We start from the raw sequence: 12,997 nt of genomic DNA, 5'->3' as shown, positions 1-12,997 counted from the left end.
AACTGAACTAAGGGCATAATTGTCATTTGACATGACTAGATATAATTAGAAAATTTTGATGTCTTACTGACTATATGAATACATCTCCTATAAATAATGTGACAAGGGTGTTAAGGAGGGAATCTGGACTAGTCAAGGCACTTAGAGAACTTGGATGCAGGACTTATGGATTCTATTGCTGGCTTTCCCACCGACTCACTGTATGACCCAGGCTTGGATTGCTTGGTATGTCTGCGCTGCGGCTATCCCAGCTGTACAATGGGGATGACAACATTTGTCTTCCCCATGTGATGGTGTGAAGCTTGTAAGAAATCCCAAGAGCAATACATTAAGCAGGTCACTAAGAGGGAAATGAGTATTACTAAAAGCATTTTGCGGTTTTGATGGTAAAATTCTGAAAGTAGGGGAGTAATCTGAGTCCTTCAGTGTGATAGTGCTGATACCTGAGTGTCAGAGATGTGGTGAGATAACTGGTCAGGAGACAAAGATTCTGTCACAGCTGTGGTCAGGAGGCTGTGGTCTAGCTGAACTACTGGGTTGGAGTCTCAGGGAGACATGTGAGGCCACTTTTGATGTATGAAGAAGAGCATACATAAGCTCATGCACATGTACCCATCTGTACACTTGAAATTGCAAAAAGGCATGAGATTCTCCAAGAAGTGTTGTTATAAACCTGTGCATGATATCATTCTAAGGGAGATGTCATAAAGGCATGTTGTGATTTCTGCTATATAAGGTCAGTGCAGCTGAATAACAGATCCTTCTTTCTTTTCTGATTTAATTAATCAGAAAGTACCCATATTGGCACCTCAGGAAAGGACCTCAGTTCTTTCTTATGTCTTTTTTCCAAGTCTGACCTGTTGACCTGTACCGTAAATAAAGCAAAACGCTAAGGTAAAGATCTGGGCCTGTAGAAATCTATGCCATTTGAATGTTCATACCCCTTGTCAACAAGGGGTGGTTACAGGTCATTACAGAGTCTATACATCATCCAAGCTTTTTTCTATCCGTGAACAAATTTCTGCTCCTGCAGAATTCCAGAGACCTTCCACCATCCCAGAGCTCAGCTTGTGTATCCAGAATGCAACTTAGGTAAAGGGACTTTCAGTCCTCAGTTTATCCATCAATACACAGCACTTCTTTCCAATGCCTCTAACATAAACAAACCACAGTCTCGGCTAAATCCTGTCTCCCGTATGCATGCTCCCATTGTCAAATTCACAAACTGAGAAAAAAGCAAAGACCCCTTCAGCCTTTCCCTACCCACAACTCCCAGAAAGTAATACCTCTCATACTTACACATTCATACAGTTCATACAGCAAAAGCTGTCAATATGGTGCTGCCTATATCAAAGCATTAGAGGGTTTAGGCAGTCCTGATACTCTGAGAAAGGGGAATTTGCTGACAGTCCTGGAGAATGACTCATCTAGTTTTAGGGAACGGGCACTGTCACTTGAGGCTCTTTAAATGCTGTCAGATCTAAACACACTCTTCTCCTGATTATTGGCATTTTGGTTATTGAAAGAGGTCAGGAACACAGGGACAAGGTTATAAAAATTATTCATGGGATCCAAGGTAATATCCAGCATCAGGCACTACCCTGTGCATGAAGAGCTTGCTCCAAGAAGGGCTCTAACATTGTAGCACCCACACTTTGTGTGGCTGGGCCCCAGCTTGGAACCCAAAACTGTTTAAAACTGAGGCACTGGAGTTCCATGTGCTGTCCAGCAGCTCAGTGGGTTATTAGTTCTGGCCGAGGAAGGGACAGGAGAGCCTTGGCAGATCAGAACATGGTGTTAAGAAGACCATAGGAGGACTAGGGATGTCTGAGACCTCTCCCAGGACATGAGAGCAGAGGGTTTTCTCCCATCAGACTGGGGAGGGAGCTCTGGCCTCCCATTCCCAGGGAAGCTGTAATATCTGAACCGTAAAGGCAGCATCCTCTGGCAACAACAGTATAAGTATTAAGTAGAATCATAGAATGGCTTGCATTGGAAGGGATCTTCAAAGATCATCTAGTCCAGCATCCCTGCTATAGGCAAGGACATCTTTCATGAGATTAGGTTGCTCAAAGCCCCATCCAATCTGACTTCTAATGGTGTCTGGTGGTCTAATCTGTAACTTCTCTGGGAAACCTGTTCCAGTGTCTCAACCCTCATCATAAAATATTTCTTCCTTATATCTATTTGAAAACTACCCTCTTTCAGTTTAAAACCATTGCTTCTTGTCCTGTCACTACAGGCACTGTAAAATGTCTTTCTTATAAGCCATCTTTAAATATTTAAAGGCCACAAAAAGGTCTTTAACCTTTCTCAACTTCAGGCTGAACAACGCAACTCTCTCAGCCTTTCTTCATAGGAGAGGTGCTCCAGACCTTGGATCATTTTCAGGCCCCTCCTCTGGACCCGATTTAGCACGTCCATGTTTTTCTTGTGCTGGGGATCCCAGAACTGGATGCAGTACTCCATGCAGGGTCCTACAAGAGCCGAGTAGAGGGGCAGAATCACTTACCTTGATCTGCTGGCCACTCTTGATGCAGCCCGGGATCTGACTGGCTTTCTGGGCTGCAAGCGCACATTGCCGGTACAGGTCCAATTTTTAATCCACCGTTATCCCTGAGTTCTTCTCTGAGTAACTGCAGTTGCTTTTCTGTGGGCTACTGCTCTCAATGGTATGTAGCAAGCCTGTCTTATGCAGTGTTGTCAAGTTGGGACAAAGTGCCCTCAGGATGTGCCTGGATGTCCAGGGGCTATACGGAGTGTCTAGCTGAGTGTGACTTTAGGGACTGAAAATCTTTGAGTTTCCAGTGGCCAATGACAGAGCCAGTCTTCTCAGTAGAGCTCTGCTGGGGCTTTGCTGTTGTGTTGCGCAGCATGTGGACCCAGCTGTGTAACAGGCATCAGTTAGGTGCATGGTGAGGCAGGGGCATGCAGTCAGTGGAGGGAAGGTCTGCTTTAAAAAAGAAACAGTCAGTGAGACGAGGTGTCTCCAGGTGTTGACAGTCACTCAGTGGTACTTTTAGGATGGCGGGCTTTAAAGTAGCATCAGGTCTGATTGCAAAACTTTGAAAACCAAAAGCCTTCTATGGAATTAGTCCCAACCCCAGGATAGCTTCTCACATGTGAGCCAGGCCGTGGGAAAGAAGTATTCCTTCCTTGCTCCCTAATATCCTCCTAGTAGTCAGATGATATTTCCTTTAGCTGCAAATCATTCAATTTTTTTTTATTTAAATTTCAAGTGGATTTGGTCGGTGTTCTGGGAGGATATATGGGTACCCTGTGTGCTATTCAACAGCTATAACAGAAAATATCTACATGTACTTTTATAAACGTATTGCATTAAAGGTACATGAAAGATATGACCAATTCCCAATTTTATTTCAGGAAAAATTATAGTGTTGTGTATATTTCTGTGTAGTGTGTTATAAACAGGGAAGATAATTGAAACAATATTCATAAAAATAATGAAAAAATAGTGAAAATATATCCTTAAGTGTTGTAGGTCACAGTCCTATAATATCCATATGTAAGTACCTATGGATATTCAGACCTTAACTGTTAAATTGCTTTACAAGTTTTCTGCACATGAGCAACATGCTGTTTGCCAATATATTTCACAGTCCTAAATCCAGGTGACACCTGTATTGTTATAAACAGAGTTACAGTGCTTTTTCTGTCTTTTCAAATACTTCAAATTCTTTGGATGGTTTTTTTCAGTCTTCGTATTTACTTAAAAGTCTACTTTACAGAACTATATTTTTACTGAATTGTATTATCAAATTCAAACTGTAGACACTTTTCCCAATGTGATTGTCTCTATTGTCCAAAGACAATGCAAAAAATACAAAGTACAAAATGATGAAAAGCTTTTGGTTGGCTTACGGAGCCTCACACAATTTCTACATATGAAGTGGAATGGATTTGGAGGGAGTAATAACAATTTAAACTTGAAGATGGGTATGTGCACTCAGGCACAATGTCAATTTCAGTTGATTTTCTATCAGAAAGAGAGAAGAATCTGTGCTCTACCAGGAAAGTTGAGGAAAACGCCTATGTACTGAGCTTATCTAAAGTATGAAGGCTTCTCATAAAAGAAACTCTCCTGCTGCCTTTTCCATAAGCCACATGGTCTAGTGCAGCACCGACCTATCTTCTCAATATGACCTTGAAGATAGCTTTTCAGGGCTCTTTTCAGGTTACAGCAACAGCTGAGAAAAGAAGTAGCTGATTCCCACTGCTGCCAGGACTTAATGGAAACTCAGCAGGGGATGGCTGGAGAAATTGATTCCTTCTTATATCCTTTTTCTGATATGAATGTCCCCTGCTCTTTGCCCCCATTCCCAGGCTGACATATAACTCAACCCTTTCCATGTCCCTCTCAAGTCTCCTTCTGTGTACAGGCATAGATTCTCAGGGAAATAACACGATGTTGAACTAGCATTGCAAAAGTTTGTAGTGCAGCAGTCTTTGCTTCACAAGATCCAGGATACAAGGTAATGGAGATGGCCACAGCAGGGTACGCTAATAAAACTGAAATTCTCCGGTATGTTTATTCTTGGCCTAACTCTAGTCCTACTTAACAGCATCTAATTTTTGTTCTCTCAAATACATGCGGTTGGGACAGTACTATGTGTATTGAAGAACGTGGTCTTATGTTTGAGTGAATTATTTCTATTCTATAATTCAAAGAGAAAATTAAGTGCAATTAAAAATATCGTTACGATTTTCTGGTAACAACACCCTCTGTCCACCTAAGTAGCAAGAAAAAACATAGTTCGGAAAGGTGTATCATATGAAGGAAACTGAACCATCTTAGTAGGCAATGCTGTAAATATGCTCCTGCAATGTATCCAGCATCTTGCTAGGAATGGGAAGCTCTATTTCTTCCAAAAGCAGGTGATAATTTAGAGACAGCTTAGCTAAGAGCTTGAGAGGAAATCAGCCTCATGTCTTGGAGTAAACCTCCAAATATCTGATGAACTCAAGGACCGATTAAATTCTGACTCCATCTTAAGCTACAAGTACCTCCTTATGGAATGAGATTTAAGTAATGATGGTTTCAATGTCAGAACAAAGAAACGGCATAATAGCTGGAATGCAAAGGTAAATTCACTGTCACAGATTTATGTTACTCAACATTGTGTGGTTGGCACAGATGCCAAACTCAGAAGCTCAGCCATCACCGGTTCCCTATAAGCTCCAAATTACCAGGAAGACTGAAAAGGATGGGCAAGCAGCATATATAACAATTCACTTTAAGCATACTAGAGGAAAATCTCATTGTTGTGAATGCTTTTGACTACCATATAATTACATCCCAAGCTACTAGAAAAAGACTTTTGAATGTCTTAGTTGTTTAGGAGGACCTTCATTAGTCCTTGCAAATCTGGTCATCTTGGTCTCACAGACCACAGCTGACAGTCCCATCTCAGTGACATCTCACAGTTAATTTACCATTCTAGAGGAATCCGCTTGTTAACATTAAGTTTGACATACTGAGAAAATAAAAAGAAATGTATTGACATTTATATTTTTTAATTTGCCAGTTGCCTTCTACATTCACCTGAATAAGAGTGTATGAAAAGGGATAATTCCTTATTTGGTATTCTAGTAGTCAGCTGTAAAACACCTTGTTCATTAAAAGGAAGAACTATAGACCATTGAAAAATGTTGCCAACATTTGACATTTTGACTAAACAAAACAAAAATTATAAAGGAAGGGAATCAAGATGAAAAATGTAGCTTAATTACATATCTTACTTGAAAGTGTATTGGTAAAATCATCCCAGAACAGCATGGTTTCATGAATAACTTGGGTGTATGTCAGAAGTTTGCCAGAACTTACAACCCATCAGCACTGTGCTGCATAAGTCTTCCCAGAGTAGATTTATATATTAGCAACCTCTCCGCAGAGACTGGCTGGCTATTTATAGTCCTGGGTAAATGCACTTAGCGTCCACAACAACAACTTACTTAGCAGGGACTTAATCAGTATAGTCATTAGTGTTTTGAACTGGGAGAACACACAAAGACAACGAAAACACAGGCAAATTTAGCTGTAAAAATTGAACTAAAAAATATGGAAACAATAGCCTGAAATGTTCTTAGGTAGTCTTTGCCAAAATAACAGTGATTTTTTTTTTTTGCTTTCTGCAGATTTTGACCAAAAGGCAAAATATTTCACTGACTTTTTTTTTTTGGTGTATCTCTGCTAAAGATTTCGGGAAATAATCTCAATGATTCCTACCAAGGAAAACAGACTTAACAGTAGATTAAAGTTTTCAAGGCTAAGTGGGCAGGGAAAAGCAATTGGTATGCTTATAGAGGTCAACAATGGAGTTGAGCATCATATGAACATCATGGAAAAATGCTGGGTATCCAGGGCTTCTGTGTCACTGAAACTATCAATACAGATAACACTTCTTTAATTTCCTGCAGCTGAAAAGTCACAGTGACATCAAAGAAAGTTTGTAGGCAGACTATTCTGGAGTGTTCCTCTTCTGTAAGAAGCAAAATTTGCAAAGATTCATGTTCAGTCACTTGGCCACTCAGATGAGCATGCCCTGAAGGGATTTGAGCTACTCATCCTTTGTGGCAGCTTTATTTTCTTTCACAAAGCTGATCTTTCTCCCACTAATGATTAATTTGTATTTCCTAACATGTTGGCCTGTAAACATCTTGCAAAGAACTCTATAATCCAAAGTCCTCAATTCTATTTCTTGTCTGCTGTAAGTTCACATACATTAGTGAATTACACTGGAGAAAACTATGTCGCATGCTATGTCTTTGCTAGTATAGCGCACTATACCAGGGAACATTTCCAGATAGGGGAAGCTAATCACTTATACTGATAAAATATTAGCGGATTCCCTGTCAAGCTTTTGATCTGTGCCAGCTACCAATCTCCTAAGCAGATTCAAAGGCATAACTGGACAGCTGGCATTTCCTGGGACCATTCCCAATACAGTCTGCATCCAGCCTCACCATTCTTGTTACAGAAATAGTTTACTCTCATAAGCATAAGCTGTCTTGTGCCAGTTGGCCTAAGTTCCTGGACATGTTTAATTTCCGAGTGTAGCTATAGTGCTCCTGTAGAAAGGTTTGGAACAGCCACAAAGATCTCTGTCCTTGAGAAAAGAAGGATCTGCTGGAAGAAGCAACAGTAACTTGGTGGAAAAAGGGAAAGGAAAAGGATCTTGCCTCCATTAACTTTCTGCCAATGTTTCCATCTCTGCAGGGCTGGACTCCACTGTAGCTGAATGCAAACCACAACAGAGTCATAGAATCATCATAGAATCATAGAATCTTCATGGCTGGAAAGGACCTTTGAGATCATCGAGTCCAACCATACACACACACACAAAAACCCAAAAAACAAAAAAAAAAACAACAAAGAAACAAACAAACAAAAAAACACCAAATAAAGAACCCACAAAAAAACGCCAGCAACCTACAATCTCTGCCACTAGAGCATGCCCTGAAGTGCTAAATCTAGATGTTTCTTAAATACCTCTAGGGATGGTGACTCAACTACCTCCCTGGGCAGGCTGTTCCAGGGCCTGACCACTCTTTCAGTAAAGTCATTCTTCCTAATATCTAATCTAAACCTCCCCTGCCACAACTTCAGACCATTTCCTCTGGTCCTGTCATTATTCACCTGGCAGAAGAGGCCAACACCCACCTCTCTCCAACCTCCTTTCAGGGAGTTGTAGAGGGCAACGAGGTCTCCCCTCAGCCTCCTCTTCTCCAAGCTAAACATGCCCAGCTCCCTCAGCCTCTCCTCATATGCCCTGGTCTCCAGACCCCTCACCAGCCTGGTATCTCTCCTCTGGACACGCTCCAGCACCTCAATGTCCCTCTTGTACAGAGGGGCCCAGAACTGAACACAGCACTCGAGGTGAGGCCTCACCAGTGCCGAGTACAGAGGCACAATCGCTTCCCTACTCCTGCTGGCCATGCCATTCCTGATACAAGCCAGGATGCTGTTGGCCTTCTTGGCCACCTGGGCACACTGCTGGCTCATGTTCAGCTGGTTCCACCAGCACTCCCAGGTCCTTCTCTGCTGGGCAGCTTTCCAGCCACTCTTCCCCAAGCCTGCAGCGTTGCTTGGGATTGTTGTGACCGAAATGCAGGACCTGGCACTTGGCCTTGTTAAACCTCATACACTTGGCCTTGGCCCATGGATCCAGCCTGTCCAGGTCCCTCTGTAGAGCCTTCCTACCCTCAAGCAGATCAACTGTCCCACCTAGTCTGGTGTCATCTGCAAACTTACTGAGGGTGCACTCAATCCCCTCGTCTAGATGATTGATAAAGATATTAAACAAAACTGGCCCCAAAACTGAGACCTGAGGGTCACCACTGGTAACAGGCCGCCAAGAGGATTTCACCCTATTAATCACAACTCTCTGGGCACGGCCATCCAGCCAGTTTTTAACCCATCGAAGAGTACACTTGTCTATGCCATGATTCTCCAGGAGAATGCTGTGGGGGATGGTGTCAAAGGCCTTACCAAAGAGTTAATAGAAAAGAGGCAGAATGAGAGTAGACCCTGGATACAGGCTGTCCTGCATAGCAATGTGGCGTGGGCAAGGCTCTGCAGTTCTGACATTCCCATGGAAGAGGGAGGATTTGGGCGTGCTGAAAATGGATCCTTCTTGACTTGTAGATCAGACAGCTGTTGCACTCTCTGTCACCCCTTAAGATGCGGCTTCCCCTCCACCATGTTCTGTGACTCTCCGTAAGACCAGGAACAAGAAGTCACATCTTGGCAAGGCAGCAGAGATTGAGTGGGACAGTGGAAGCATCTCAGGATTGCCAGTCTGTGTCCCATTAGGACACCCTACCCTGCATCCCCCACCCATGTTTTTTTCTTGGCGCTGTTTATCTCATGAACTGGAAACTTTAGATTAAATTAATGCATGGATGAGGAGCTAGTGGTGGAAGTAATACACCTTGTGAAATACTATGCTAAACAACTTTAGGCTCTGTGTAAAGGTGTAAGGATTTTCACAGTATATCTTGCAGGTGTCTTATCTGGAAGTTGAGGATGTATGGGCTGGAAAAATGGATTGTTGTGACTTTTGAAAATTGCTTGTACTGTTTATGGGGTAGCAATTGGCAGCTAATTAGTAGTTGGCTGGGAGTTGTTAATGAGAACAGTACCCCTGTAGTTAACAATGAGGTCCTCATCTTTCAAAATCTTCATCAATACCCTGAGTATGACATAGAACGCACCCTTGGCAAATTTGCAGATAACACTAATCTAGGCATAGTGGCTGAAGATCATGAATGGCAGAGATTCAATCCAGTGGGACCTTGATAAAACTGAGGGTGAAGGCAACAGAAACTTAGTGAAGCTCAGTAATGAGAAGTGTAGAGTTTTCCACGTGGGGCAGAATAATTCCATATGGACAGAGAGGTGTCTTAGCATTAGCCCTGCTGGAAAGGATGTGGGAGTTTTGGAAGATGCTAGTTTGAATGTAAACCAGCAGTGCTTACTCACTGTGAAGAAAGCAAATCCCATAGTGGGATGGATTAGGAATAGTCTGTCCAACAGACTGAATGAAGTTACTTTCCCTCCTGTACTTGGGGCTGGTGCAGTCACACCTGGAACACAGTTTTGCATTTTGGGCTCTGCAGTTCAAGGGGGATGTGAAAAAATGGAGACAGTCCAGTGAAGGGCTACCAAAATGGTGAGTAACCTAGAGCACATTACCTGGCCTAGAAGTTCCCAACAAGTAGAGGACAACGACCTGCCTTTACATCTCCCACTATTTCCTACCTGCACTTTCCACAAGCTCTCTGCTCCTTTGGTTAAAATGTGTCCCCCCATAAAGCAGTGGAAAAGAAGCGTGATATCAGAGGTGAGTCTGCAACTCCACGTTTTCTTCTTTCTGAAAGTGGCTGAAGAAAATTTTCATTGTATTGAATTTTCATTGTATTGACTGAAGTCTCTACACCTTCTTTCAGCCAAAACACACTGTTATGGGCTTTACTGTATGGCAGTGTTGTGGTTTAACCCTGGTAGGCAGCTAAGCTCCACACAGATGCTCACTCACTCCCTCCCCTGGGAGGGGGGACAGAATTGTAAGTGTAAAAGTGCAAAAATATGAAAAAAAGAGCGCAAAAATCTAAAACTTACTAACATAGCAGGCAGACATTCCTGGCTTCAGACCAAGACACTTTTTTATTACAAGAATTAATTTTTATTACAAGAACACAAGAATGGCAGCTGGTGTTGAGCTAGGAGAATCAGGTTGTTGCCGATCTGTTCCAGTAGCACAAGGAGACAAGCCTGAGCTCACTGTCCTGTTCTGCCTGTGTGTGAGGGTGCAGCAGTAATTTAAACCTTCGAGTGTGTCCTTTGGAGTTGAAAGTTGGGACCAGTAATAAGTCCTTATCCCCTTTCATGTGAGAGTTGCCAGAATGCTGCAGTCACACAAAAATTATCCTTGGGAGATCCTTGCAGTCTGTGTAATCCCAACTGTCAAGGACTTGTGCTGGCACCTGACTTAGTGGCACAAAAATAATAATAAAAAAAATAGTTCATAGAAATGATGATCTGGCCTCAAAACTCAGACTGTCTCTTTGTAAAATGTCTTTTCTCCATTGACTTTCTGCATAATGTTTTCTTACCTAAATGTTCATCTGTGGTTCTGTTTCTAAGAAGCTGGACCCCAAGAGCTTCTTGCACAGCAAATACATCATACACATCTTTCCTATGGGACTATATCGACATTCTCTGAAAATTACATAATGTACAGATGAAAGGCTTGGAGGTCTTTACTCCTGCACCACAGTTATGCACTCATTAATGAAATTGTAAAACATTAGCTGCGATTTCCAAGGTATGAGGCTTGTCAGATAAAAACTACTGCAATTGACTGAGTTATTCTCCTTCCTAAAGCAAATATTGGAGATTCAAAATGCATTCAGACTGCTCTCCGACCCTTGCAAATACATATAGGTCTTTTGTGCACATCCAGGGACATATAATTCCCAGCTCCATCAGATTTGCTTTTTGTTGTCCTTTGAATACAGATTTCTTCCGCTCATAGCTGTACTAGCAACCCTGTACAACAGCGAACACAAAGAGTCATGGTGCAAAACATGCCAGGGATATTGCTATCTAATGTAAACGGTAGCCGGGTGATGAGAAAACGGACTCCAGTGATAGCCAGGGCTACCACTATGCCCAGAACTCTGCTTGAGCTACTGTAGTCCCAGCTGGATAAGGTAGAACTCATCCATAATCCTTTGGATCCTGATCCAAAGCCTTTATTTTCCTTTCTCACCTGGGAATTAAAGCTCCCAACAAGTAGACGGCAACAACCTGCCTTTACGTCTTCCATTAATTCCTATCTGCAGCAATAAAATGAAGCCTTCAAAGAGAGCCACAAGATCAAAGCAGCTGTGCTACAGGCAAGAAATCGCTCAGCTGGGCTCCTGTCTCCCTACAAGATATTGAGATAGCAGATATTATGGGAATGTGTAGGGGAGGTGGTCTCAGCATAGATGAGTCATGACGCCCCATCATCCCAAGCATATTAGAAAACTAAGTAAATACCTACATTTTGGTGGGAAAACTAGGGCACTGGGCTACCTGCTAGAGACTTTCCTGTCAGCTGCTGGCTGCTAGTTACCTTAAGAAAAAGAAGATCACACACAAAGAGATACAGATTTTCCTGAAGCCATCAGCAGGGCAGGTTGAGACCAGAGCAGATCTACAGCCCACAAACTTATTTCATATCGTGGGGGTGGCAGGGAAAAGTCAGCAGGGATGCTGGGATCCAAGAAGGAGTAGCTTTTTCCCCATGTCATGAGTAGGCCCTCCCTTCACGCGTGCACAGTCTTCCATAACTGCTAGAGTTATTAGGGTCCTGGCTTTAACCAGCTGCTCTCACAAATGATGGGATGTTGGAGAAGAGGCAGTCAGAGTGTGCAAGAGTCTTCTGGGCTCCATGTTTGCAGACTGGCTGCTGGTGGATAGAAAGGCCCCTGAGGAACCCCCCGATACACAGGTCTGAGTCCTGCCTTGGTGTGCCAGGGATGCTTGTGTGGGAAGCCCTATTGCTGCCCATTGCTGTCTGCGTTACGCTGTTTTTGCCTGGGCTATAGGTGGTGAAGGCTTTTAGTAGGTATATGCTGAGAAAATTTCAGGGCAAGATATATTTCCTGATCTGCAGTACAGGAGGATGAAAAGGTAATGAAGGCGAATGGAGAATAATTCCTGTACTTTTACTGGACTGGCAGAACAACGGGTCAGTCCTTCAGCCTTAAAACATATCTTGGGCACCAGCATTCAATAGGTGTTGGTGAAAGTCAGCAAATACGAATGTTTTAATTAAATAATCTAGTAGGAAATGACAGCATGAAAGAGCTTGGCTTTGTATCTCCTCCATCTTGATCAGTACCAGTACACCAGAACAAAATATCACCAGTTTCCCTGTTGCCTTGGGACAGGCAACAAGTCTTTTTTGGAAAATGACTGGGGTTTGTGTGCTGCTTCATGAGGAAGCAACAAGAGGTATGATGTCACCTTTCAAATTGGCAGAGTTCTTGCAATAACACTACCAGGACATGGGGAATGCCTTCCAGCAGTGTGGCAGAAGCCTCTACTACTCATTAAACCCCTTGCATATAAAGACAGTCACAGATGTATCAAAATAGCTGTGATTGATGGGTAATTTGCACCATAACATGAACATTTGGATTGAGTTTGTTGCTGCATTGACAACTGAGATGGTAACAATATTTGAGCCACAAGTGCTATGTGACACTGTGGTAAATACAACACTCCCTCATCAGTTCAGAGGTAAGACGAGATCACAACAGCAAAGAGTGACTGAAAATAAGTCAGACCGTCAGCAGAAATCACATGTGCCATGGGATTCCCAAACACACACAGTGATGTTGTGATAATGTGGAAACAGCTAGGGGGGTACCGATGGCTCTGTATAAAGCTCTCACGACACCTGCTCTGAAATACTCTGTAGCG

Source organism: Chroicocephalus ridibundus, chromosome 14 (assembly GCF_963924245.1).
Source record: "Chroicocephalus ridibundus chromosome 14, bChrRid1.1, whole genome shotgun sequence".
NCBI classification, from domain to species: Eukaryota; Metazoa; Chordata; class Aves; order Charadriiformes; family Laridae; genus Chroicocephalus; species Chroicocephalus ridibundus.
Note: the sequence above shows the minus strand (reverse complement) of the source record.